The sequence below is a fragment of the Hipposideros armiger genome, unplaced genomic scaffold (genome assembly GCF_001890085.2).
Source record: "Hipposideros armiger isolate ML-2016 unplaced genomic scaffold, ASM189008v1 scaffold_234, whole genome shotgun sequence".
In the NCBI taxonomy this organism is placed as follows: domain Eukaryota; kingdom Metazoa; phylum Chordata; class Mammalia; order Chiroptera; family Hipposideridae; genus Hipposideros; species Hipposideros armiger.
In genome coordinates this window covers 423,661-451,171 of record NW_017731584.1, presented here as the reverse complement: position 1 = coordinate 451,171, position 27,511 = coordinate 423,661, and the positions used below count along the sequence as shown (strand labels likewise).

Below are 27,511 nucleotides of genomic sequence, written 5' to 3'. Positions count from 1 at the left end.
AAAAAAAAAAAGGAATTTTATTCTGCTTTAAAAAAAAAAGAAGGAAACCTATTATTTTCGACAACATGGATGAACCTGGAGGGCATTAAGCTAAGTGACAGAAATCAGACAAAGATAAATACTGTCATGATCGCATATGTGGAATCATAAAAATAGGGAAAAAAGTAGCTGAACTCATAGAAACAGAGAGTAGAAAAGTGGTTGCCAAAGGCTGGGAGGTAGAGAAATAGGGAGAGGTTGGTAAAAGGGTACGAACTTTCAGTTATAAAATGGATAAGGTCTGAGGATCTAATGTACATGGTGACTATAGTTGATAACACTATACAGTATCATACAATTGAAATTTGCTGGGAGAGTAGAACTTAAATGTTCTCGCACTTACGATGAAATGATGGCTATGTTAATTAGCTTGAGAGAATCCATTCATAAAGTATGTATATCAAAATGTCATGTTTTAGACTTTAAATACCTTACACTTTTATTTGTCAATTATGCTTCAATAAAGCTGAAAAAAAAAATATGTGGGGGAGACAAGATGCCTCATTGTGTTAACAACGATTTCTGATTAAAGAAGCATACTGAACACCTCCCCTATCTCCTCTGCCACCAAAGACCCTACTAATGTGAGAGAAAAGGCATAAAGAAAAGGCACAATAAGGATCAGAACATAGGAGCAACCAAAAGTGGAGATTTCAACATTTGAGGAAGATGGAAAGCCAGTGGAAAAGTGGAAACTTGCTGTCCCAGGGGTAGGAGAAGCAGCCTCAGCTTAGTGTGTATAGAGGGGGACACTTGCAGAAAGGGACAATTTTGCCCTGCAAAACCCTGCAGAAGTTTGGAACTTCTAACCACTTGGTCCTGGGGTGGACATGAACACAAATTGGGGAGAAAATGAAAGTCTACAGTTGTACCTGGCTATTAGTGCCCCCCACACAATGATTCATTATGATGCTCTGTGTCTCAAACATTTTAACACTAAAAACTATGTCCCTCTACCCCCCACATGTACACACACCTGAATCAATGCTGGTACTAAAGAGTGAGCAGAGTGAAGATGCACATCTGACCATGCTCCTCCCGTGAGCTCTCACCAATGAGCACTCACTGCAATAGCGCACTTTCCCGCCCAGCCGCTCCTTTACTCCACTGGGGTTTCTCTTTATGCCTTTATTTCCTGCGCAGCTAAACAGTTTTGACCTATAATGCCCGACAGAGATGTGTGACAGCAGTAAAGGTGGTACAAAGGTACCTGAGGCACCTTGCAGAAGGCAAAGGATGCAACTGAGGACCAACAGATAAACCTGGAAATATCTCTTACACATCTCTGGGAAGACAGAATGGTGTCTGGAAGAATCTATGGCCAGAGTATATCAGGACTTCAGGGAATGTGGTGCCAATGCCAACAACGTTTCCAAAAGAATTATGCATAACCCTACCTGTTTATGCTGATTCATTTGGCCCTGGCATTTTTTCAAATTACATACTGAGTTGAACGGGTGGGTCTTGATTATGAACAGTCAATCCCCCAACTCCAGGCACAGAACACTGTCAGTCAAGCACCTACTCGCACAATATCAGGTGCAGGGAATTTCCTTCAAAATTTCTCATTTTTATTATGAAATATTTTACACATATAAGACTATGTACTATATGGAAGTTATGAAGATAGTAATAAAACTTATTTCCTAATTTGAAAACTTGAATGTAACCAATAACACTGAAACTCTTTGTTTCACCCCATTGACATCCCCGAAGTGTAAGCACTATTTGAATTTTGTGTTTAGCTCCCTTTATCTTTATGATGATTTTGCCATTTATGTATATATCCATAAGCCATTATGATAAGGTGTGACAAAAAAATACAGTGAATGTTTAAATTAAAGAATTACTACAGTAAAAGCCACTTTTGCCATTAATCCCCCTCAAAATACACTCCTCACTTCAAATACCCTTATCCCATCGTTCTTGCCACTTTCTGAAGCAGTTCTGGAAGTCCTCTTTCATAAATGTCTTTAGTTTCACTATTGTGGCTGTTTTGATGTCCTGAATCGATTCAAAACATTTACTTTTCATGGTCATTTTCACTTTGGGGAAAGAGCCAGAAGTTGTACAGTGCCAGGTCCGGTGAATAAGGTGGATGAGGACACACCATAATGTTTTTATTTGACAAAAATTGCCATATCAGAAGTGACATGTGACACAGAGCACTGTCATGATGAAGGATGATTTATGGCACACTTTAAAATACACCTTCTCTCAACCATAGCTCACACCTGACTGACTGCACCAAACAAGTTGAAACTTGTCACACACTGTTACTAAGGTTCAACATGCCTCTTCCCATATTGAAGATCCCTGCCTTTCTGTTGGATGGCACTTGGCCGCAGCATTCACCGTATTTTTTTATCACACCTCATATCATTTAGTTTTATTTTTAAGTCTGTAAAGTTGATATCATATTATATGAATGCATCTGTCTTTTATTTTTATTTTTTTGAAATTATAAGTTTCTTCTCTGGAGAATTTGAACAGTTCCTAAAACAAGACCTTCATATACACTATAATTATTCATAGAGACTCCAACTGCCTTTTAGTCTGAAACATGAGCAGAAAACCAAGGATCACCAGACATTCAAGAAAAGTTTCCAAAAAAAAAAAAAGGAGAGACCATAGTAAATAAAAAGAAATAACCCTGGAGTAAACTGAAATAATGTTGGTAACTGATAAGAACTTAAAATAAAATTTTAAAATCTTGAATTAGTAATATGATATTAAAGAAGAGTTATAGAACAAGTAATAGTGAAAAAGGAGTGATCAGAATGATCAGAGAGCATAAGAAAGTTCTTGGAAACAAAAAAGTTATTGACAATATTTTTAAAAATTCAATAAAAGGATTGGAAATAAGACAATCTCCCAGGAAGTAGAACCAAAAGACAAAGAGAAAAGTTAAGCAAAAAAGAGGCTCAATCCAATAGGTCCAATATTCAAGTACCAGAAGTTTTAAAAGAGAAAAGAGAGCAAGAGAAGAGGAGAATTATCCAAAGAAATGACAGAAAAAATTTCCCAGACGTGAGGGGCATGAGTCTCCAAATTGCAAGGGCCAAGCATCCAGCACAACGAACGAAAAAAAATCACACCAAGTGGTTGACATTTCAGAATTATCCAAATTCTCTAGATGGAGAAGAAAAGACCGTCTTTAAAAAGATCCATTTCTTTTTCTCTTCTTCCTCACCACTCTGGAGTGGGTTTAACAGTATGTAACTGATAATCCTTTGAAGATGTGAAAAAAAGACATCCAATCTATTACACTAAAAGCCCCAGACAGCTCTGGAAGTAAACTACTCCCAGTTTATTGCTAATGTTAAGTAGTGAGATCTGGTGAGTTTACAAAGCACTGTAATAAAATCAGAAGCTACAGCTATAAATAAAAGCTAGTTTTGGAAGGGATGGATGTTCTTCACTTTTCTAGTTCTGTTTCCCACAAGCTGGGAAAGACCTTATGTGGAGCATATATTGTGAAGCAAGAAACCAATTCCCTACCATGAAGACGTTAAAAACTAAAAACTCCTCTGGATAGTCAATACTTAAGTCCCTTTCTGTATTTAAAAATGTCTCTTAAAAATTAATAGAAGGGCTCAAATAACAAGAGATCTGTTAAAACAGAAAGTCTGTTATAGGGAATTTCCAAAGACAATCTTTTATTATTCTTATCCAACAGATCTTAGTCTGTCTCTAAAACAAAATGTTATATATGAAATATGAAAAACAGAACACAGACTTGTGAACCCCACTCCAATCAGGACTTCAGAGTATTGGTATTTCATAAACAATCTAGTCATCATCAGTCACTGTGGTTTTCGTCCTCCATGTGCTCTAGCCAGCCACTTCACTCCAGGTCTCTACCCTGCAGCACAAAGACATCTTTGTTCCTAAGGCAGACAGACAGAAACCAACAGAGAGCTTATATTACATGTTTAGAAAGAACTGTTTATTATTCCCCCATCTCTGCGACAAATAAATTTCAATAATTGACTCTGCAAAACAGCCTGGTCCCAAATGAACACAAATACTGCAAACTCCTTTCACTACGTTTTTTAAAACTAGCAACTAGGCACCTCTAATGAGACTGTGGAGTGAGGTAGAATATAAATATGTTGATTTTTAGTTATATTTTTATGACATTAATTGTAGAAACAGTGCAACAACTACTCAATTTATTAGAGAAAATTCCACGGGTATAAATATTCCATACCATCATTTTTAATATTCTAGTCACAAGTCTTTGCATTGAATATTGCACTCATTTCTACAGCCATGTGAAGTCCAATACATTAAGGGGCTTATACTCTTCTCATTGTAATAACGTTCTTCATGTTCCTTTTTTTTTTTTTTAAGATTTTATTGGGGATTGGGGAGGAAACATCATTGGGGAATCAGGAAGGGGAACAAACAAGTTGCTGTCCTTTTGTTCTTCAGTCTAGTAGTGGGGGACGTCGTTTCACTGGCCCATGTTGGTACTGTGATCATTGCACTCTTCCCGGCTGAGGCAGATCGGTCGCCGGCCATAGGACGGCCGCTCACGGCGGCTCATGTCAGCTGCTGGCCACTCACGGTAGCTTATGGCAGCAACTGCAGCCCCGTTGCAGCCTACGCTGTTCGGCGACTCACAGCAACCCAGCTCCAGGTCGAGCTGTTGTTCATCATCTTAGCTGTAGAGGGTGCAGCGTCACTGGCCCTAATGTGGGATCTGAACCGGCGGCCCTGCTGCTCAGAGCTCGCGCTCCCAAGCCAACTCTTAACTAACAAGCCACTCGGCCGGCCCTTTCATGTTCCTTTTTGAATGGCTCTAAAACATCTTTATGAATGAATGAATTTATGAACAAATCTAAAAAAACCTACAAATCACCAGAGAGACAAACAAATGGGTCCTGGGACAAATTAAGCCTGAAACATTCCTGGAGGCAAAAATGACAAAACTGGGGCTGGCCGAGTGGTGCATTGGTTAAGAGCTGCCTTGGGATGCCAGAGGGCCCCGGTTTGGATCCCACATATGCAGGCCAGTGACACTGCCCTCTACAGCTAAGATGCTGAACAACAGCTCGACCTGGAGCTGGGCTGCGGTGAGTCGCTAGCGATGGCAGGTGGGTTGCCATGGGCTACTGTGTGTAGCCAGCAGCCAGCATGAGCGGCCAGCAGCCGCTGTGAGCGGCCATCCAGAAGCCGGAGACTGATCTGCCTTGCCCGGGAAGAGCGCAATGATGGTGCCAACTTGGGCCAGTGAAGCAACATCCTCCACAACTAGACTGAAGAACAAAAGGATAGCAACTTGTCTGTTCCCCTTCCCTCAATTCCCCAATAAAAATCTTTAAAAAAAAAAAAAAAGACAAAACTGAAGCTGTCTTACTTAAGGTTCTTTGGAAAAGACAATAATGCTGGGAAAATAGAAGGCAGGAGAAAAAGAGGAAGACCAAGTGAGAGACTGACTGACTCCACAAAAAAAGCTATAGGCATGAGTCTACAGGAGCTGAGCAGGGCTATCGAGGACAGGACATTGTGGACATCACTTATTCATAAAGTCGCCATGAATCAAAGTCGCTCAAAGCACATAACACACACACACACACACACACACACACACACACACACACACATCTTTAACAAATGATACTGAGTTATTATAAGTGAATGTGGGCTTTAAAAAATTTTTAATCCTAAAGTATTAGCATTAGCTTTGCAATAGACATAAGTTGATTTACCATAAAGCCATGAATCTCATGCTTCTTCATACTGCTAAATCACTTGGGTAACTATATATCTTCCTACAAGCAGCACATAATACTGTAGCACAAGTTCACAATCTGTCATAAGAAATCTCATCACATACCAATCCCATTCTCTCCTGTCACTTAATAACTCTCCCTGCTAATCGCCTTCGCTCTCCTCAGCTTGCTCCCCTCCTTTACACATTCTTCCTGCTCCTGCACATGCGCTAGTCATTTCCAGTAGTCTCCCTCCTATGCCACACAAAGCCATATGTAACATCTGAAACTGTTGATCCCAATTCCAGGAAACTCAGCAACTTCAGAGGTATGCATGAATCTTCTGGAACAAACACGCCACTTTTGAATTCTAGAATACTGATATGGCATTAGTGCAATCCAGCTATGGTGGATATTGTGACTCGGAGATAATTATTTCATTTCCTTCTCTCCCCCTCCACTGTCTCTCATCCTGAAATAATCCTAACTAGCAAATGTAGTAGAATATTCAAGGCAGAAAAACTTTTTAAAATGTATACTTCCTGAATCTTGTCAATCTACAAGGCATTTTTGAAGCTCCTCTGATTTAAATAGTTGCTTATCTAAGTTGGTTTGGCTTATAAGTATTGCCTATGTACTCTCTCTCTTAAAAAACAAAAAATGAATTTGTTCATTCATTGATGATAACTATATTGCTATCCAAATGGATCACTGTCAGGCAAGTTTGCTGTGATAATGATCTCTCAGGTCCCATTGATCCTTTCTCTGGTATGCTCTAGGAAAAGGCGGTCTGGACCCTCACATTGAAAACATGAGGAAGAGCCCCAACAGGACAATTTCTAAAAGACTGCCACAAAGGAAAGTGAATCAAAAGTAAAATGCTTTATTTCCTAGAATGTACACTCTCTAGGACCAAGGATAACGTTTAGTCAATTTTATACAGTAACAGCATAGTTCTAGAAACATTAGAAATACTATTGCCTGCTTTCTTTGTGCATAATAATTAAGCAGAGTAAATATTTATGGAAAGAAGTAAAGACGACACCTGACACATCTGCTTATAATTGTCATCATGTTTACATAAAAACAACCCTAAGCCTTACAAGGCTGCTTGGATAGATGCATGATCCTTAGTGGAAGTGGAAGGAAATAGTGGCTGGAGAACTAGACCAAGAATGGACATTGCAGAGTCCAGTTCTCTGAAACAGAACTAACAAGTGGGTCCTTTGATTAGCCTGAGGCTCATCTGATTTATTGCTGGATTTATGGAAACTGAGGTGATGAACTTAAAGACATGGTAATTTGAAAGAACAGAGACTATCCGAAAAAAGAAAGACAAATGAGGATGAACTTTGTGAACCACCAGGACATGAGATATCTACATTTCCAGGAGTGCACACCCTCCCAGATTGCCCTAGGTTGCTCTGCCACCACTCCTTTCAGTCCAAAGGGTAGACCCAAGGTTGGCCACAGAAGTAGCTGCCCATGGTGCTGAACCCCAGGGCACACCACAGGCCAAGAGCTAGGCAAGACTATAGCTCCTCAGTGGAATTTCACATACATTGTACTCCCCTATAAAGTTAGAGTCCAAAATCATCAGCAGTTTTTCCCCATAATTTTCATTTATTAGCCTCACCATTAAAACAGAGTAATTAAAAATCCTCTTTTCATATAACAGACTAAAAAACTGAGAAAAAATAGTTCAATTAATTTATTAGGGTTCACTCAGAAAACGTCAGTGCTGATAACTTTAGCCTGTGAGTCACACTATTTCCTAGCAACATAAACCAGAATTCTTACTGCCACATTTTAAGAGTTCAGGATCCACCATTTAAGACCAGTATTTCAGATAAATGATAAAGCTGAAGAGAAATCTACTAACAGATAAATGTGTATATTTGGATTTGTAAAATGCTCTTAGTCAGACATAGAGATTGAACATAAAAAGTTATCTTGAAAACTCTTAGAAATATTAATTCATTAAGTGTGAAGAAGAAAGTCAATTTAATTTCTGACATGTTTAATTTGATAACATGCATGTAAAGTAAGCAAGCACTTGAAGCTAGAGACTTGCAAACAGGTTTCTCAAAAGTAAAACACTTCTGGGGCGGCCGAGTGACGTGTTGGTTAGGGGTTGGCTTGGGATGCCTGCTCTGAGCAGCAGGGCCACAGTTCGGATCCCAAATGAGGGCCAGTGACAGCTAAGATGCTGAACAACAGCTCAACCTGGAGCTGGGCTGCCGTGAGTCGCCGATGACGGCATAGGCTGCAGCCCCTGCTGCAGTGGGCTGCCATGAGCTACCTACCGTGAGCAGCTGGCAGCTGGCATGAGCTGCCGTGAACCGCTGTGAGCGGCTGTCCAGTGGCCGGCGACCGATTGCCTCACCTGGGAAGAGCACAATGATAATACCAACATGGGCCAAGGAAGCAACGTCCTCCAGAACTAAACTGAAGAACAAAAGGACAGCAACTTGTCTGTTCCCCAATGCTGTTCCCCTCCCCCAATTCCCCAATAAAATCTTCAAGAAAAAAAATAAATTAAAACACTTCTTACCCATCAATTCATGGCAGCCAGTCCCAAGATGGCTCCTGTTAATCCATACCCACTACTGTTATGTCCTATGGCATCCCCTTACACAGTAAATCAAGGTTGGATCTGTGTGACCAACAGAACATGGTGAAAGTGACAATGCACTGCAGCTTCCATCTTGGCCTCTTGTATTACTCACTCAAGGGGAAACCAGCTGCCACGCCATGAGGACATTCAAGTAGCCATGGGGAAAGGAACTGAGAGGTTTCCCCCACAGCAGATATCACCAACACACCAGCCATGTGAGGGAGACATGTTAGAAGTAAATCCTCTTTTCCCAGTCAAGCTTTCAGATGACCATAGCCCCAGCGTGCATTTGACTGCAATCTCTTTGAGTGACCAGAGTCAGAAACTCTCAGTTGGATGACTGTCTATTTCCTAACTGACAGACTGTGAGAGACAAAAAACAAGTACTGTTGTTTTAAGCTGCCAAGTTCTGGGGTGATTCATTATAAAACCTTAGTAATGAGGCCATAATTTTACCCAACATAATCTGGGCCTAATCTTCAGTAGTATTCTTTGTGAATGGTCCTGACTCTTTAATAAAAAGTTTATGTGACTGGGGTTTATGTTTTATGTCACTAATGGTCAAAGAGCCCAGCTATTTTGATAGATAACTAGTAAAGAAAAGAAAGGGATGGAAGTTGTTATAGGCTGAATTGTGTCACCCTAAAATTCATATGCTGACGCTCTAACCCCCAGTACCTAGGAATATGACTATATTTGGAGACAGGGTTTTTAAAGAGGTAATTACATTTAAAAGAGGCTGTTAAGGTGGGTCCTAATCCAATAGGATGGTGTCCTTATAATAAGATAAAGACGCACCAGGAATGCGTGCACACAGAGGAAATACCACGTGATGACACAGGGAGAAGGCGGCCACCTGCAAGTCAAGGAAAGAGGCCTCGGGAGAAACCAAATCTGCAAACACCTTGATCTAGGACTTCTAGCCTCCAGAGCTGTGAGAAAATAAATGTCTGTAGTTTAAGCTACCTATTCCATGGTACTTTATTATGGCAGCCCTGGTAAACTAATGAAAAAAAGGAAGCCCATAGAGTTTAAAAAAAAAAAAAGACTTAGAAGACATAACAAAAACATCTGAAGGAACAACACTTAATCATGGTGTCTAAAGATGCACACTTGGGTCACAACTATAAAATACAAGGAAGTGATTACTATAAAAGTTAGAATAACACAGGCAGCCTTCACTTTACATGGCTCTAGCACATTCAATTTCAGTTCTCACAGCTTAGTTAAATTACACCAGTCCTTCAACGACATGACTCAAATCTCACTTACCACAGTGAACTAATTTTGAGAAACTGCATAAAGTACAAACCTAACTAACAGCTCTTCAGATTACAAATTACTAGGTAATTAATAGATGTGCATCATGATCGGTGACCAAACACATTACTTCCTTCCAAGTTTGTCCCTGGTTGGTCAGTCCTCATCTGCTACTCAGTTCACACACAAACAAAAAACATGTATTTGTGCTGCCTCCGTGTCTCCCAGTGATAAATTAAACCCACATAATATTTTACCCAAATGAACAACTGAAGGAGGAAATTGGGCAACAAAGAAGAAAGTGCAGCCAAAAATGGAAAGTGGTAACACTGGAAGTAAAATTTGAGTGGAATAGGGTGGCCGGGTGGCTCAGTTGGTTAGAGCGCATGCTCTGAACAACAAGGTTGCTGGTTTGATTCCCGCACAGGATGGTAGGCTGTGTCCCCCTGCAACTAGATTGAAAACGGCGACTGGACTTGGAGCTGAGCTGCGCCCTCCACAACTAGATTAAAAGACAATTACTTGACTTGGAGCTTATGGGTCCTGGTAAAACACACTGTTCCCCAATAAAATTTCTAAAAAAATAAAAATTGAGGGGAATGGAATGGAGTGATAGAAGAAATAGCTGACCAGGGAATGCTGACACTGTTACCACTTGAAGATGTTACATGTGCAGCCCCAGTTGATAAGGAAACTTATCAACATAAATGAGGAAAGTGGTTGAGATGAAAAGGATGAAGAGATGATATCAGCAAAAACTTCACATTAAAGGAACTCTTGGAGATACTTCACAACATTGAAAGCACGAAGGCTAAAATGTTGGAAACTGATCCAAACTTCAAAAGGAGCCTGAAAAATTCATCAAGAAGTAGAAAAGATGCTTGTTCTGTATCATAAGGCAGAGGATGGGAAGGCGAACACTGTTCAGGCTACTCTTGGTAAGTTTTTACAAAGAAATAAAAGTTAATCCTCAGTGTTGCTAATGGTTTAAATTACAGTGTACTAAAACTTTACTATTTTTTTATTTCCCTATATAATTATAACAGTAAGAATTTTTAATGTTTTGATCAAATGTTTAAAGGTCCCAGGACAATCGCAATTTCCCCCACTGATTATTAAGACAGCTTATCAGGGTTTCAGCGTGCACTATTATCTTCCCAAGATCTCAGCACCATGCAAAGTCAGCACTGCATGCAGTTAATTTGCAAGGAGGGAGACAGTTAGATTGAGATGTGACACAAGGAGGAGCTTCTAGGGTGACTGACAAAGCTCTACTTCCTGACCAGTGTGGCAGTCATAAAGGTATTTGCCTTATAATAATTTTTTAAGCTAAAAAAAAGTTTCTGTGACTTAAACCCACGAGAGCAGGGGACTAGTCAATGAGGACCTGTCTATGGTCACCTCTCTAAGAGAAAAGAAAAAAAAAAGCCACAGAAGTAGGAAAGTGACTTGGCAGAGGGCACAAAGGCTGCTGTCAGACATGAAACCAGAACCCAGGCCTTCCTGGCAGCCAGGTCTGCACTCCTCTCTTTAAAGCCTGCCAATCTCCCATGAAACAGACTTCCCCTAAAGGGCATCTTTATTATCCATTTCCAAGAAAGGTAATTCAGCTAGGTTTGATTGAATGTGGAGGCCGGGGGTTTTAAGCTACATTACTTAATGCTAATCAGAAAGAAAAAGGCAAATAAATATGGAGGCTAAGAGTTATCGATCTTAAAAAATTTGTCCTACATTATTTTTGAGGTGGAGAGATTAGGCTTTGCAGAGAGGAGTAAAATATATTGTTTCCCTGATTCTAGGGCAACAATACATTCAAATTTAATGAATGCCATTTATTTTGTGAGGCCAGGGTAGCACTGCCATGAATTTATATTGGAGTATGTTACAATCAATACTTGGTCTTTCCTTCTAGATTTAGCACTGCAACATCACTTAAATACTCTAATAGCCTCCGATGTCACTTTTTCATACAAAATCCATCATGGCTTCTATTTGCTTCCTGATTTGGGGAATATGTTTTCTCTCCACTTTATACACAGCTTTCATTAACACTAACGAGTACATCTTATATAACTAGGATATTAATTTCCATCCAATTTAGTTGGCTAGTAAATTTCAGAACAAATACTAAAAGTCTCTTACGACTTATTCTCTTACTCTCAAAGTAGATGTCCCTGACATGAAGGTTAATTTCAAAAGGCTGAGGAAAGAGGGACATAATAAAAAACGGCACAGAGGGCCGGCTGAGTGGCGTGTGGGTTAGGAGTTGGCTTGGGACGCCAGCTCTGAGCAGCAGGGTCCCGGTTTGGATCCCACATGAGGGCCAGTGATGCTGCAACCTCTACAGCTAAGATGGTGAACAACAGCTCAACCTGCAGCTGGGCTGCCGTGAGTCGCCGGCAACAGTGTAGGCTGCAGTGGGGCTGGCCGGCAGCGGATGTGCATTTTCGTGAACTGCCATGAGCCACCATGAGCGGCCGTCCAATGGCTGGCGGGTGACTGCCTCAGCCGGGAAGAGCGCAATGATAATACCAACATGGGAGAGTGGAGGGACGTCCTCCACAACTAGACTGAAGGGCAAAAAGGACAGCAACTTGTCTGTTCCCCTTCCCGGATTCCCCAACGCTGTTCCCTTCCCCCAGTTTCCCCAATAAAATCTCTTTTTTTAAAAAAATAAATAAAATAAAAATGGCACAGAAGTCCTAGGGCAAAACCTGATACAATTGTTTATGTTCTATTTTTAGACGCACAAAAACACGGTCCCTTTTAATACACTCAATTATAAGCACAGTGTTAGTGTTCTTGAGTCTTTAAATACCAACAGAAATACTATAAAGTAGTGAATTCAGCATTTAAAGACAGAAATGCACTGAGCATCAAGACAATTAGTTTTTGGTATATCAAAATAATAGTTATTATGAAAATATTATTATACTATTATAAAAATATATGTGGGGGGAATGATCTAGAGCTATCATTTGAATAATAACAGAATATGGCAGTTGACTGCCCAACCTTTTGAGAATGATTTCCACAATTGTATTCCTACCTTCCTGGCAACAATGGGCTCCCTAAAAGAGGGTATACTTTGAATTTTAGTAATTCTAATCATATATTAAATTTCCCAGGCCTAAGGGGACTCACTATTTAAACGAATCCTTTGATAACCTTATATAGGATTTTTGAAATGTTTTTTGTTTTGTTTTGTTTTTGTTTTTTTGAAAGATTTTTATTGGGGAATCGGGGGAAGGGGAACAGACAAGCTGCTGTCCCTTTTGTTCTTCAGTCCAGCTGTGGAGGATGTCGCCTCACTGGCCCAAGTTGGCACCATCATTGCGCTCCTCCCGGGTGAGGCAGATCAGTTGCCGGCCTCTGGATGGCCACTCACTGTGGCTGCTGGCCGCTCACGCTGGCTGCTGGCTACACACAGCAGCCCATGGCAACCCACTGCAGCAGGGGCTGCAGCCTATGCCGTTGCCGGCAACCCACAGCAGCCCAGCTCCAGGTCTAGCTGTCGTTCAGCATCTTAGCTGCAGAGGGCAGAATCACTGGCCCTCATATGTGGGATCCGAACCGGGGCCCTCTGGCATCCAAGCCAGCTCTCAACCAACGCGCCACTCGGCCAGCCCTGAAATGTTTTTGAAATCAATTTCCCTAGATGTCTGCCAACAGGAAGACATCTAATTAGTTATAAGTCCTTCATTGGATGATAAAGTATTTACTCACATTTCAAAGTACAAAATACCATGCCTTACATCCAATCAAAACTCCAGATTTTATTTCAGCAGGGTAGCAAACGTGGAAACTGTTTAAAGGCACCTAATCCTCAGTTTTAAACAGTGCTCTGAACAGCAGCAACATATGTCCACTCATATTAAGTACTGAAGGGGTGAAGTACTCTATTCTTCCTTCAAGTTTTTATTTATTTTTATTTTTTTGTTTTTGGGGCTTCTTGCAGGGGTCTCACTTTTTTCCATATTGTTTAAAAACCCAACAGGTGCCAGGGGATTTTGCTATTATTCATTACTGGTTTTGCAGCTCTTCATTAAGTTTTTGAATAGCCAATGGAGGAAAACAAAGGCCTCAGTGAGTAAGCCATTCATTAAGTATCACATAACCCAGGATAATACATTCTGGGGATTAAGGAAATTATAAACAATTAAATAAGTATCAGTTCTTAAAGTGCCTGTAAAGCACCAGGACTTATGAGGTGTGATCACAAAATATTGTGAATGTTTAAATTAAAAAAAATTATTACAGTAAAAGACACATTGCCATTAATCCCCCTCAAAACACTCCCCCTTGCTTTGAACACACTTATCTCATCGTTATTATCACTTTCTGAAGCAGTTCTGGAAGTCCTCTTTTGTGAGTGTCTTTAGTTGCGCTGTTGTGGCTGTCTCGATGGCCTGAATCTATTCAAAACATTTACTTTTCATGGTCATTTTTACTTTGGGGAAGAGCCAGAAGTCACACGGTGCCAGATTCGGTGAATAAGGAGGATGAGGACACACTGTAATGTTTTTATTTGACAAAAATTGCCATATATCAGAAGTGATGTGTGACACAGAACGTTGTCATAATGGAGGATGATTTATGGCGCACTTTAAAACTCATCTCCTCTCAACTGTAGCTCACACCCTACTGACTGCACCGAACAAGTGAAAATTTGTCACACACTAAGGTTTGATGCACCACTTCCCGTATCGAAGATCCCTGCCTTTCTGTTGAATTGCACTTGGCCTCAGCATTCACCGTATTTTTCGATCACAATGGAAAGGCTCCATGTCACACATCACTTCTGGTATGGCAATTTCTGCCAAATAAAAACATTACGGTGTGTCCTCACCCACCTTATTCACCAGATCTGGTACCGTGTGTGACTTCTGGCTCTTCTCCAAAGTCAAAATGACCATGATAGGTAAACTTTTTGAATTAATTCAGGACATCAAGGCAGCTACGACAGAGCAACCAAAGACACTCATGAAAGAGGACTTCCAGAACTGCTTCAGAAAGTGGCAAGAACGATGGGATAAGTGTGTTCAAAGCAAGGGGGAGTATTTTGAGGAGGATTAATGCAATGTGTCTTGTACTGTAATAATTTATTTTTTTAAACATTCTCCATATCTTTTGATCACACCTCATAGGTTCTCTCTCTCTCATGGTAATTCCTTCTGCTATTAACTTTCACCTTGATTTTAAAAAGAGACAATTAATATAGGGCCATATGCTAGTTTTAGCTTTAACTGTTCTCTCAGCATCAAGAGGCATACTGTGCTCTAATGTAAACCAGTCACATTTGCTAAAGCCCCAGGGCCAACTTTCCTATCATTATTTCTATCTGGAAGCAAAGTTTCATGGCTCTATAGGTGAGGTCAGGCAGTGAAGGATTTGATTTATACAATAAGCCCACCGCCTGGGTCTCTCTGCACTTGTTCAGAATGCTGATGACTAACACATATTGGGTATTCCCCTCTTGGTTCCAAACTCTCCTATCAAGTAGGCAAGACTTCAACACTGGGTGAGGCAAGAAGCATATCTAGAACTGCCAGATAAATTATTTCTAGGGACCGAAAGACAAGTTGTCACAAGGGTCTGAGTTGCTTAAAGCGTAGGCCATTTGCATCAAAATCTGGAGTGCTTACTATTAAATGTCTAACTCCCCAGACCAAATAAGTCACAATCTAGGGAGTGAAGGTTTCGGGGAATCTTAGAATTTTAGTAGATTCCCCAGATGATTCTTATGCATAAGTTTTAAAAGTATTGGTCTAAGGAAGCTAGCTAGCTAAACAGTTAACTAGAACATAAATTTAGTAACTTGCCTGAGATCACTTAATTTAAAGTCTACTTTATTTATTTTAACTATCTCATTAGGTAGTTTTATTATCCCCACTATGATGGTGGGGTAACTGTGGGCCAGAGATTAAGTAAATCCTAGCGAAGAGCAGAGTTACTCTCAAACCAAGTAATGCTAATTTTAAGTCTAGTGAAGGGGCTGGCAACCTTTTTCTGTAAAGGAGCAGACAGTAAATATATTAGGTGGTGTGGGCCACATGGCCTCTGTGACAACTACTCAACCTGTCAGCATAGTGTGAAAGCAGCCATAGACAGTATGTAAATGAATGAATATGGCTGTGTTATAACATAACTTTATTTCCAAAAACAATAGTGAGCTAGATTTGGCCCATGACTATAATTTGCCGAACTTTGGTCTAGTGCATCTTCAATTCCAACGTGGGTACCATGAAATATAACTTTAAAAAAAAAACAGGACTTAAAAGATGGTAAACAATTATTTGGGCCCTTTCCTTGGGTAGAACAGCCCAATCTCAACTAGTAATGGATAATTAATTACCATAGTTAGTGTACACAAATAAAGTTGTGGACCATTTCTCTATAACTCCAACTGGGTACTGAGATCTTTCACATGATCTCTTTTTAATCCCTCAATATGCTCATTTGTAGCTGTCAGATGCTGGATGTAGCCAAATGACGCCCTCCTAGGCACAAATTTACTTCAAGCAAATAAATAGGTCTACATCTTATAACTTTAGTTTCCCTTAAGAGTAAATAAGTAAAAGTGACATATACATTTTGCGATTATGTAACACATTCCAGAGTGAAGACTTTTTTTTTTTTTTTGGAGGGGAAGAAAGTTTCACATGCCTATTGCCAGCAGCTTAAAGTCGTTTTAAACTGTTAAAACAGTACACAAAGCCAATAAGACATGCATATTCTTGTTCTTTGCTAATCTTCCACTGTTCCATCTTTCTCAAAGGTACAATTCTCTACATGGTTGGACGACTCTGAGTAAATCAAATATGCTTCATCCCCTAACAAACCTATGAACCTTAGATGTCTTAATCCCATTTTTATTTGCTCATACAGCAATTATGATATAATTGTTTCCTACATGGAAGTCTCATTCACACCTTACACTACAAAGATATAACACTTTATGTACAGATGTCTGTAAAGTGAGAAATAAATTATATGAAGGCAGTTACACATGACTGACCAGTAAAAAGACAAGCACATTGGTATAAAGATGGCTACTTATCAACCAAAGAGTTCGGTTCCCCTCCAAAGTAAATGCTTATTTCTCAGAAGCATCTGTCCAGCCAGGGACCACATTTTGCAGCCTCCTTAAATTGAGGTGAAGCTATGAATTGGTTCTAGACAATTGAATGTGAGCAGAAGTGATGTTTTTACTTGCTGGTGCAGATAGTTAACCTGGTATGCTTTTTCCATACTCTGTTCCCTCTTGAATTGCCACTGGAGACAACATGTTGAAGATGGTGGCATCACAAGATGGAAGGATCTTTTTTTATCCCTGAGTCACTTGAAGAAAAGCTAACTAGGAGAGCTGCCCAACCAGAAATAACAGATTTAAACTTGTATGAGCTAGAAATAAACTTTCACTGGATGAAACCACTGAGATTTGGAAATGTTTGTTATAGTAGTTAGCTAACCTTAACAAAATATATTTGAATTGGATAAAAGAGTTAAATCATGATTTATTGAAGGGTTGCTAAGCTGAGTGCAAATATTGAGGAATCATATGTATAAGAAAAGCCAGTTACAATTTTTACCGTTTATGCAATTAATATGAGTTAAAAGCCAGTCTGAGTGACTGGACAACCCTATTTACCAAATAAATTCTGATATTTAACATCTTTTACAATATATCAATGCAAAGGCTCGCCTAAATCACTGGATACTACACAAGGTAAAATACATAGTATGACATATTTACAGTATAATTAAAACATAAATGTAAACCAGAGGATCTTAACATTAAATCTGCATTCCCCAAGGCAGGATTTACTGAACTTCAGTCATTCAGTATGACTTAATGAGTTTTCTCATAGCTGTGTACCTCATGTATTTTTTTCTTCCTATTTTTCTGGAGCCTAAGGAGGGTAGGGAGATATGTGACAGAGACTTTGGTTCTCCATCTGCCCAACTGGGGACTCCTAGACAGTTTACTCTGGAGCTCCTCTGGCCTTTGAAAAATGAGTCCTGAAATTTGTAGGCTACAGGTAAATGGCTGGAGGCTCTAAGGAAAAGAACTGTTCAGGCTTATCTGAAGTTTGAGCAGAAAGAAAGCCTCTGGAGGTTGGTAAGAAGAAAGACACACCAGAGTATGGAAAGAAGCTAAGACACCCAAGTGAAGGAGCCATAATGCGATGGGTAGAGCTCTGTAAACAGTATTTTCTTGTAGAGCTTATGAGCCTTTCGGGGGTTAGGAAGGCATTTGAGAATCTGATGACACGGAATGTCTTCCCTCTCAAATATACACATGAGCATTCACTTAAATACTTATACCTAAATTCTGGGAGCTCTTCATCTATAGCCCATGAATGAACTCCAAATTAAGAATTCCTGTTTTAGTGGGAGGTTGAATAGCCACACTTCGGGTTGGTATAGGAACCCACTAGTAAATAATGCAGATACTTCCCTATGCGCGACAGATCATAGCTGTTTCTTGCATCACTTCTCCAATGACTAGAGATGAGCAGGAGGAAGGAAAGAGAGGTACTAATGTCTCCTCAGCTTTTCTGGCCATCCTGCACTATCCCTGCCTTCTGTGCCTTGGTACAGTCCAGCGGTGGGGCACCATCAATGGAATTTTTAAAAACTTTTTAAAAACTTTATTTTGAAATAATGTTAGTCTCACACAGAAGTTGAAAAAATAGCAAATGAACCACAAACACATTATGCTAAGTGAAATAAGGTATTTACAAAAGGACAAATATTGTATGAGTCTACTTATATGAGACAGCTAGAGTAGTCATAGTGGTTAGAATAGAGAAAATAGAATAGTGGTTACCAGGAGCTGGGGGGAGAGAGGCTTGGGGAGTTATTGTTCAGTGGGTACAGAGTTTCAGTTTGGTGTGATGAACAGATTCTGGAGATGGATGGTGGTGATGGCTGCACAATATTGTGAATGTAATTCATGCCAGTGAACTGCATACTTAAAAATTATTAAAACGGTACATTTTGTTATGTATATTTTATCACAAGAAAAACATACAGAGAGTTCCCATGTAACCTATCTCCCAATGATAATATCTTGCATAGCCACAGCATAATCATTAAAACAAGGAAATTAGCATTGCTATATTAACTAAACTAGAAATTTGGATTTCGCTTTTTCCATGCATTTATTCTGCATGTGTGTAGTTCTATAAATTTTATCACATATATGGATTTGTGTAACCACCACTACTATTATGGTACAGAACTGTTTCAAATCCCCATTTTACAGATTAGGAAGCTGAGGCATAAAGAAGTTAAGTAAGGGCCGGCCGAGTGGCGCGATGGTTAAGAACTGGCTTGGGACGCCAGAGGGCCCCGGTTCGGATCCCACATATGAGGGCCAGTGACACTGCCCTCCACAGCTAAGATGCTGAACAACAGCTCAACCTGGAGCTGGGCTGCCGTGAGTCCCCGGCGACGGCAAAGGCTGCAGCCCCTGTGGCAGTGGGTTGTCATGGGCTACCGTATGTAGCCAGCAGCCAGCGTGAGCGGCCAGCAGCCGCAGTGAGCAGCCATCCAGAAGCCGGCGACTGATCTGCCTCGCCCGGGAAGAGCGCAATGATGGTGCCAACTTGGGCCAGTGAAGCAACGTCCTCCACAACTAGACTGAAGAACAAAAAAAACGACAGCAAGTTGTCTGTTCCCCTTCCCCCAATTCCCCAGCACTGTTCCCATCCCCCCAATTCCCCAATTTAAAAAAAAAAAAAAAGAAGTTAAGTAAATTGTCAAAATTTTTACAGCCAATAAGTGGCAGAGCCAGGCATCACAACAAGTAAAATCAGCTCTGGAACAAACTGATGGTTGCCAGATGGGAGGAGGGTTGGGGGGGCTGGATAAAAAAAGGTTAAGAAATTAAGAAGTACATATTGGCAGTTACAAAACAGTCACAGGGATGTAAAGTGCAGCATAGGGAATATAGTCAATAATATTATATTAATAATTACGTACTGTGTCAAGTGGGTACTAGACTTATCAGGGGGATCACCTCGTAAGTTAAATAAATGTCTAACCATTATGCTGTACATCTGAAACTAATATAATATTGTTATGTCAACTATAATTGAAAAAAAGGTTTTTAATTAAAAAAAAATTTTTTTTTTTTAAATCAGCTCTTTAGCCCATGCCTCTTAACCAAAAGTGGCTATAAGTATTTACACGGCATATTATCTAAGAGACTCAAATGCATCCATATATACACACTCAAGAAGTCTGGTCTCTGGGACTTGGATATTTTATATACTATATATGGCATAACATAAAATAGGATACAGTGCATCTCAGCATTCTACCCAAACTGGGTCAAATTCAGAATTTCATGCTGGGACTTGGCATTTTCTAGCTAGGAAATAAGTTTACAAACTAGCATGAGATATGTTATCCCTAACAAAGAAAAAGAAATAACTTTTAGCTTTGTGAAAAATCTGAATTGAAGTTTTCAAAGTTGGTCATTCATAATTTGGTTTATTTTTTATCCTCAATAACAAATCACTATTTGTTATTCAAATCACTATTATATCAGCACGATAAAACAGGTCCATCTCATGTCATTATAGTTTCCCTCTCATTAGGAGATATTTTAGTTATTAGAACATCTAAATAATTCCACTATGGGAACAAAAAAAAAGATTTTTATTGGGGGATTGGGGGATGGGAACAGCCCTGGGGAATTAGGGAAGGGGAACAGACAAGATGCTGTCCTTTTGTTCTTCAGTCTTGTTGTAGAGGACATTGCTTCACTGGCCCAAGTTGGCACCATCATTGCACTCTTCCCAGGCAAGGCAGATCAGTCGCCGGCTTCTGGACGGCGGCTGCTGGCTACATACGGTAGCCCATGGCAACCCATTGCCACAGGGGCTGCAGGCGACTCACAGCAGCCCAGCTCCAGGTTGAGCTGTTGTTCAGCATCTTAGCTGTAGAGGGCAGTGTCACTGGCCCTCATATGTGGGATCCGAACCGGGGCCCTCTGGCATCCCAAGCCAGTTCTTAACCATCGCACCACTCGGCCGGCCCACAAAGTATTTTTTTTAAAAAACACATTCGCCTAATACTGAATTTTCTTGTGTATTTTTTTAAACTTTTAACCTGATTTATTTTTCTGATTATAAACAATATATGTTCATTGCAGGAAGTCTACAAAATTTTCATAAAGATTCAGAGAGGAAAAAGCCCCAATACTCCTAAAATTCACCACCTAGAGGCAATTTCCTTGCATATCAGATTCCTATGAGACTTTCCTTGTTAGAATAAAATGCAGGCATTTTTAAAAACTGAAAACTCTATTTACTGAAATAAGACTATAAATTTTCTGACTATGGAATCAAGTTTTAAAATAAAATGGTGCTCTTGGTTTACAGTCTAAAATGTGCATACATACAAAGTCTTAAAGGATGCTACATAATAAGCTACTGATGCCCACAATAAAAGGAAATCATCAGGTTACATCAGGTTAACAGTATCATTAGTTCTCCTTGGTCCACAGACCATCAGGTTAATTCCAGGGCACCTGTCTCCAAGAGTGTGGAAGAACAAGTGTTTCTTTTACACTGAGAGTCTGTATCATTTCACAAAACTATACACTGTTCTGGTGAAGAGAAAACTGAGGCTCTGAGAAATTGTCTAGAGCTCCACAGTGAGTTGGGGGCCAAGCCTGTGCCAAGTTTCCTGATTCCTAAGGCCCAAGATGCACTTGTCCGTCTCCCACAGCCTCATCCAACCTGACCAGGTAATGGAGAGCGGGGTTCCCAAAGCTAACATGGAAAAGATCACAGCCTCAAGAGAACTAAGTACTATATTTATCTTTTACCTATCTCATATCTGTACGGAAAAATCGACCTTATTCTTCTTTTTCTATTCATTTTAGAAACATTTCTCAAAGCATATGTCCTTTACAAAAACAAAAACAGACAAAAAAAGGCCTTGCTAGATCCTGTTCAGGTGTAATGATCAGTTTACTTTGAGCTACCCCATTCTTGGTTACTATTTACTAATTTCCACTAAATTCACTTTTTTTTTTTTGTCCAAGAATGTTTTTTACTAATGGACAGAAATATTTTCCATAATCTCCATTCTTGAACTGAAGACAAATCAGTGATGTAGAAATTGAGTTCAGTCCATTCAGCTGCTAATTAACTCCCAAATTCAAATTAAATGTTTTAATCCTTACATACCCTTTCCTAGTTTTATATGAAAATACTGAGTCAAGCATTTCCCAAAGCACTTTGTGTCTAGAATATCAGATTCTAACAGTTAAATGGGTGCTCAAACTTGGTCAGTTTTCTTTTAAGTAGCAGACAAAAAGGAGAAAACAATTCATTTTAATCTATATTTTATTACCTACAATGTAGTTTTGTACTTCATACCCTAAAATCACAAGTTGTTGAGAATTAGATATAATCAGTCTAACCCAGGAAAAGGTTTGAAATTCTTATTTACATTTTTTTTAACGAAAGTTTATTGAGGTAACAATTGTTAGTAAAGTTACATAGGTTGCAGGTGTACAATTTTTTTAAAAGGAGCAATATGTTAAATAAAAATAATGCTCATAATTTATCTATGGGCATCAAATGGAAAAAAGGAAACAGTTTGTTAACAAGAATCGCATAGTTTCTCCCACCCACACAAATATCCAAATTTTATAGAGAAAAAAAGAAAAATATTAGGAACCAAAACAAACATATCAAAATTGTATCCACCCATATTTGTGTCAACTTGGAGGCATCACCTATGGTTCAGTACAGGCTTCCCAATGACAAACAACTGAAAAAAGCAACAATAAAAATTAACAACTACACTAGGGAAACATTACTAGTAAGTGTATTCTCACAGGTTGTTAAAATATCACCAAGGCCTAACTTAGGCTTGGGGTCTGGACATGTTTCTTAAAAGGCACCATGACAGCGATGTATGACATTGTTATTCAAGTCAGTCTTTCATTGGAGGATAAACAAGTAGCACTTATTGATGTGAAATATCATGTGATGCTTTGCAGTTTAACAAAACTGTTTCATCTGCAAAGATTACCTGCCTCTCTGTGCTCTAAGTATCTGCATAGATTAAATCCTACTTGAAGCATTTCCAGGCCTGTAACCCATATCCCAACTTCCCAAGACATAAGACAATGTACCTTCTTCCTGAAATCAGAAGCCCACTGTTCCAGGCTCAGGCCTTCTCCTTCCAATCAGTTACGACCTCCTCCCCGGAACCAGGCACATACTGGCAAATGAAAATGAGCGCTCCCACGACAGTGTGAAAAATCAACAAGTGCCACAGTGGTACACCAGAGTTTGCCATTTGAAAAATGATATACCATTTTATAATGTCAACTTCATAATTTATTTGCAAAGATTGAGATTTCAGGCACTGACTATTCTTAAACAGGGACAATGATATACGCCTATTACAGGACATTTATTTAGTGCTATTTAACAATCATAAAACAGCTACAATTTCTTGAGACGGTTATATTCCAGGCCCTTTATAGATGCTTCTATGTACATTATTTAGTTTAATCCTCTTAATGGCCCCACAAGAAGGCTTTTTCCTCTCCATTTTATATAGATGAGAAAACTAAGACAGCCCTTTCCACACAGAAGCTTAACCTATTTCAAGAAGGCCCTTTCCTTCGTAACTACTCTCTCCCCAGAAGGGGGTTTTACCTTAGACCAATGATTCCCAAACTGTACACCAGTACTCCAGATGCTGCAGCAAATTCATAGGAGCAACTTATGATATTTGAAAGTCTCAAGAGAAACATACAGAGCCTACGTAACATGTTGGACACTCTGATCCTACAAGCTGGAGGTAGTTCCCAGTCTCCACGTGAGATTGCAATTACATTCCTATCAATGACATCGTATCTTTGCAAAGCTTGGGCTTCCAGTGGTTGCTGTGACAAAAAGCAAGTGCTGCAGAAAAATTAATGTGAGACAGGAAATGAGAGCAGAGGTGTCCAATCTGATCCCAAGTGAGAAATAGTACAGGCACACACATCCTGTTTATAATTGTGGTTATTTAAGAATGATATAGAAGTATTTTTTTCTCTCAGTTTATGTGCATTATTTTTTTCAAACAGCTTCTATGTTGTTAGGATATAAACACTTATTACATTGTTTGAACCTAACTATACTACTACTAACTACTTACTATTTAAGCCTAGGGCACTGTGAAAAATTACTGAGATACTAAAGGCATCGTGAAACAAGTTTAAGAATCGTTGCTTTAACGAAGTGACAGTTGTGCAAGATTCATCAAGGAGAGCTGTGTGAAGAAATAACTTAAAACAAAGCCCATAACACAAACATCATAACCAGGAAAAGAAGAATTTGAGTTAAAACTGTTTTTAAAGGTCACTCTCAACAAGCTTAATCCTTCAAATCCCATACAATGTCTCCTGGATAATTCGTATTTTTTAAAAAACTTCTAAAACACATGCACGCAAATTACTGTTTTTTCGATTCTGAGGGATTCAAGCAAAGCTTTTAAAATTATAGCCTCCAAGCTATGTTGGAAGAGACTGGGCCTCCCCTATACAGACAGAACACACCCATGGAGCCTGTGCCAAGGAAAGGGGGAGCAGGGGCTTGAGAGAGAGACTGCCCCATCCTAGCAACTTTGATACTTTCTGCTTTTTTGTGGTTTCTACGTTACTCTCATTATCTTGCTTTTAAGTTCTATAAGAATGCTCCAAGTTATTGTGGAAATGCTTCTTTGGAAACTTCCCTTCCACAGAATTTTTGTATGTCAACTGATGGTTATTGACGCCAATTCAACACCAATAGGAATCCTAAATTGGAGGTGCTTCCAATTTGGGGTATGGTGGAGAAGGAAACTTTATTCAGTGCAAACAGCTCAACTGTGATACAGCACGGCTGTGAGAACAGCACGGTTGTGAAACAGCTCAAGATGAATGTGTTACAGCTCAATTATGAAACAGCATGGCTGGAGAAGGCAACCCTGGGATGAGGCTACTCTCTAGCTAGCCAGCTCTGCTGTGTTCCACCTGCTGTGTTCTCTGGTGAGATGTCTTCAGCAAAATGCAGTCTTCTGTGGATAAGGAAAGCATGCTCTCTGGGTCAGAGGGGAAGATGACTTATATAGAGAGAAGTCCCTGCTCCTGGTTCCTAATTGGTCCATCCTCATGCAAATGAGGACTCCAAATCCTCACAGTTTTATTGGTCCAAAAAGCACTGTCCTGATTGGTCAAAATGGAGTTGCTCTGATTGGTCAATGAAGATGTGAATGTGGCTATAACTGTGCAGTTCCAATGGGATGGGGAAAGTCTCTGTCCTACTGGTTGAAATATGATTCCAGGAACTCTTTTATAAGGGTTGGATCAGATGACAGAAGTACAGTACAGGCAGGCAGTTCAGTACAGGAGGCAAACAGCTTCATGCAGGCTTCTCCCTGAAGCACAGCTTGCATGAGAAGCCCGTTTAAAATCAGCTGCTAGGCTGTTTTTAAATTTGAGCCCAGTTAGCCATCAAGAGTCCTTCTTGGTAGTTATCATCTTTCTCCAGGTCAACAATATGAGTATAAGATATTAAGTGTGAAAAGAAAGGGGAAAATTAACACAAATCCAGATTAGTGGATCCTTGTGGGGAGAAGGAGGAATGGATGCCATCGGGAGAGGTACTGAGGCTCCAAGGTCCTGGGAATGCTCTAGTCTAGGTCTTCAGCTGGGTGATGGGTACTTGGGTATGTGTTCTGTTCTTATTCTTTAAATTGTACCTCTAAGTTTTATACTTTCTGAATGTATATGTCACAGTGGGCGCACCAGAATTTCTATATGCGAAGGTCTTGGGAGTTGGAAGTGTGCCTTCTAAGCAGAGTTGGATCACAAGCCATCTGCTTTACTTGAATATATGCTTATCTGGAGCTCTGGAGAGGTTGATGAGTTTAAGTAAGAAGCTAAGGTTACTTTTTAATGCTACCACCAACAAATAAGGAATTAACAAATTAGCATTTCTTAATCACTCTTGATTTATACCTCCCAACAATATGCAAGTAGCTGATTTTTGGTCTCTTTTATTCCTCTTCACCCCTTTTGTACTCTCCCCAGTTATGACCTAAAGGACAGAAAACTTCCAATTTTAATTTATATCCTAATTTTTAAAAAAATTCTTCATTAACCATATGCTAAGCACTTGCTAGGTATGATAGAAGCTAAACATGTAGAGTTGCACCTACTAAGTGTGAGAACAATAGGTTGCTATTGCTATTTTAAGAATGGGAGACCTCACCCTCAGGGACAGTCAGTAGTGTGGGACCAGGGACCCAGGTGTATTTGTCTTCACTGCCTAAATTCTTTCCACCTAGATTAACTACGCATGAATGAATATCATCATCCCATAGGTTCACAAAAGGGATACCTAACATTCAAGAGCATTATGCTGAGTATTTTACTAGCATCATTTTACTTCCACCATAATACTACCAGGTTATGTATAATACACCCAGCTTACAGTTCTAAAACCTAAGGTTCAAAAAAGTGGGTTTTGCAAAGTCACACACCTAACAAGTGGTGGCATCAAGACTCAACCTCACCACCCCAAAGCAGATCTCTTAACCACCACTTGAACCCTCTCACTGTGCTTCTGGGAAAACGTTCTTGATCAGCTTTACGAAACTGAAGTCCCTCTCGAGTCACAAATAATGCTCACTTCCTCTCCAGTCCCCCAAATCTACCGGAAGCATCACACTGAAATTCCCAAGACAAGTGTCAGTAAACTGATATCTGAACTCAAACCAAACAAAGTGCTCTCTTCCGCAGGCCCCGGAGATGCCACTTGCTAACTCTATCTACAAAGCTTAATTCCAACCAGAACAGGTCTTCCCGGGACAGAACAGCCCCCGCTCTCCAAGCCTGCACCCCTTTGGTGAGGGGAAGGGCGGCACACTGCTGGTGCGTCCGAGCCTAGCCTGGTCACTCGGAGGCCGGCCCCAAGGCCAGGGGACGGCGGGGAGCGCTAGGCAACAAGAGGAGACCCTCCTCTGTGCCCGCAGACTGCGTCCGAGAGAAATACCTGGTGACATCCCGCAACCCTACCACCACCATCACCACCACCACTTTCTTCGAACTCTTTGAGCTCACTGGAGAAATTGGAAGGGGGAGAGCAAAGACGAGAAAGTTCTCTGTCCCCCGCCCCCGCAAAGTTCTATATTCTAGGGAGGCAACTGAAGCAAAGCGATAAAAGAGGTGCCTCAGGATGACCCCCCCACTCCACCCTCCTCCGGCCCCGGCTTTCCCAGAGGCCGCAGGAAAGGGGGCAACCCGCTCGGTCTGGGTCTCCTCCTCGAGCAAACGATCTGGAGGCGCCGAAAGAACAGCGTCCCCATCCCCGGCATCGTCCTCCCAGATCAGAGGTTCCCCGGGGAGTGGGGGGGCGCCGGCCCTCAGATAGCACCATACCTTTCTCTCCCGCGCTGGACGTTCGCGCCGCAGGAACCGATGCGGGGGACCGGGTGGAGGGCAAAGAAAGACGATGGGGACGGGCTCCTACTGACTCCGGCGGCCCCTGGGCCTCGGCGCTACGCAGCGCCGCCGCCTCCAGCCGCCCGCTCGCCAGGCTGCGCTCCCCGCTCCCGCAGGTAACCTGTGGCCGAGCCCGCCGCGCCCGCCGCCCGCAGGGCCCTCCGCCCCGCCCCTTCCGTGGCTGCTAAACTGGGGCCGCAGCGCCCCGCAGCGGCCGGCGGGGCACCGTGGGGGCCGGGGAGGTGGGGCCCGAAGTCCCTGGGGCTGTCCCTGGTCTGCAGTCCGCTCCCAGCTGGGGTCGCTGTCCCTTCTGCCCCCTCCCAAGAGGGCTCCTTCGCAGAGTGGGAGGAAAGGGGCCTGCGT

General features: G+C 40.8%; 1 protein-coding gene across 7 annotated transcripts in view; it reads right to left on the bottom strand.

Annotated features, from left to right (window-relative positions):
* The window catches only part of ANKRD6 (ankyrin repeat domain 6), a 197,505-nt gene extending 170,233 nt beyond the window's left edge, over window positions 1-27,272 (bottom strand). For all 7 annotated transcript variants that reach the window (XR_002125394.1, XM_019655005.1, XM_019655000.1 and 4 more), the window contains exon 1: window positions 27,086-27,272. The gene's annotated coding sequence lies outside the window, so the exon portion shown is untranslated. The remainder of the gene's footprint in view (window positions 1-27,085) is intronic.
* Between the last annotated feature and the right edge of the window lie 239 nt (window positions 27,273-27,511).